Raw genomic sequence first — 1,470 nt, forward strand, 5'->3', positions numbered from 1 at the left:
AAACAAAGAAGTGTATTTTCTTTGCTTATTCTGGAAAAAAAATCCTATGTGTTATTTCCTACAGTATGTTTGGCTGAAATACCATGCTCTGAGGAACTTTGAAAAGCAAAAGGAATATGTACATGATTTCAAATGCTACAGGCAAGTCCAATTGCTCTTGCAGGAAACAGGGGTTTAAAAACTGGGCAAACAGTTTAAGACAGGAACTTGAAAGACTTGTGTCCTTGGCCAGAAGGCATACATATCCTTGAGTGTATCAGGAGCCCAGAAATTTTAGGAGTGTTTGGAGGCTTTAGTTTCTAGTCTGGTCTCTCTCAATATTTTCTTTGTTTTTTTTTCCCAGCTCCCTGGAAGCTCTATATGAGAGTATGGCTGAAACCCACACCAGAGACAACAATCCCTTTTGGTGAACTAGTTTGGGATGAGAGATCAGCATTTTAATGGTAGAAATTTATATGTCTACTATAATATTCATAGTGGTAGGATTGATATTTGAACTCTGCAGACTCAACTGCTGTTTTAATTATTTCTCCCCTCATTTATTATAAATATATACTCAGATTCTCTTGTGGCAGTCTAACTCCCTATGTCTGGGACCTTAACTGAAATTTAGCAAAAGGGGAGAGACCTTAAATTTTATTCCCCAAATTTCAGACCATATACTAAATGACTTCAGAATCTAAACCTCTGAGGAGAGAATATTTTGGCAATTAATAAGCCTGGATATGATTGAGAACAGATAGTTCCTTTGTGGAATTGGTCCTACCTCTCATTTCTCACCAAACACGAGAAAGGGAACCATCACAGCAGCCCCACCTTAGGATTTATAACAGCTTATGAAATAGTCTAGGAAAGACTCCTGTGTGGTTGAATCTGCCTCATACCTGATTGTTCAACCTTGACCTATAAAGTAAATTCCCGTGGGATAATTCCCTAGGCTTAGAATTTGCAGTTACAGGTATGATGATCCTAACAGCAATTGAATGATTGTATGCATGATGATGCTGCAAATAGGACCATTGAAAAATAATAATAGTAATCATATTAGTGTGTGTGTGTGTGCGTGTGTGTGTGTGTGAGAGAGAGAGAGAGAGAGAGAGAGAGAGAGAGAGAGAGAGAGAGAGAGAGAGTATTGCATGAAGATGAAGATACTAGGACACCATTGAGAATCATTAAGGGAAAGCTACCTTTTACTGGTCAAAATCAAAATAATTAAACCAGAATGTGCCTCCAGTCTTGGGAGAAAACAAGATATTCTGATACAATACAAAGATTTTACATTCTACTGTCTCTTCTTTTAAGAGTTCCAAATAGGGTCATCAGAGACCACCCCATATGAAAGATGATTTTTCTGAAGATGTGTCAAAGACAAGGGAGGAATAATTATCCTCTTAATGAGATAATATACTTACATTTTAAGAAGCTCTTCCACAATGCAGCTGCTTTCAAAACTTGCACCATTAAGCACTT

The 1,470-nt window shown here is 37.4% G+C and overlaps 1 non-coding gene across 1 annotated transcript; it reads left to right on the plus strand.

The window, feature by feature from the left end:
* Positions 1 to 841: 841 nt before the first annotated feature.
* LOC126506116 (small Cajal body-specific RNA 16) lies at positions 842 to 1,016 on the plus strand. The gene has a single exon (XR_007593112.1). It is a non-coding gene; the product is annotated as a small Cajal body-specific RNA 16 (non-coding RNA).
* The last annotated feature ends 454 nt before the right edge of the window (positions 1,017 to 1,470 follow it).

This window comes from Alexandromys fortis, unplaced genomic scaffold (genome assembly GCF_014885135.2).
Source record: "Alexandromys fortis isolate MF-2015 unplaced genomic scaffold, M_Fortis_MF-2015_v1.1 scaffold_48, whole genome shotgun sequence".
NCBI classification, from domain to species: Eukaryota; Metazoa; Chordata; class Mammalia; order Rodentia; family Cricetidae; genus Alexandromys; species Alexandromys fortis.